This window comes from Triticum dicoccoides, chromosome 4B (assembly GCF_002162155.2).
Source record: "Triticum dicoccoides isolate Atlit2015 ecotype Zavitan chromosome 4B, WEW_v2.0, whole genome shotgun sequence".
NCBI classification, from domain to species: Eukaryota; Viridiplantae; Streptophyta; class Magnoliopsida; order Poales; family Poaceae; genus Triticum; species Triticum dicoccoides.
In genome coordinates, this window is record NC_041387.1 from 400,931,058 (window position 1) to 400,931,294 (window position 237).

Consider the following 237-nt stretch of genomic DNA (forward strand, 5'->3'; position numbering starts at 1 on the left):
ACGGCGGTGCTCCTCGGCTCGACGACGGCCCGGCGACCCGGCGGAAGTGGCCGGCGGCACGCGAGGTGGTGGTGCGGCCCCTTCGCGGCGAGACGGCGTGGTGGCGCGGGTTGGCTGGCGGCGCGCCCCCGGCCCAGATCTGGGCCCTGCGGGCCCCATATGGGTCCTAGCGAGCCGGTCCCCAGCGTGGCTTCGTCGTTGTCTGTGTGGTGAGGAGGAGGAGGAGCTCGGACGGGG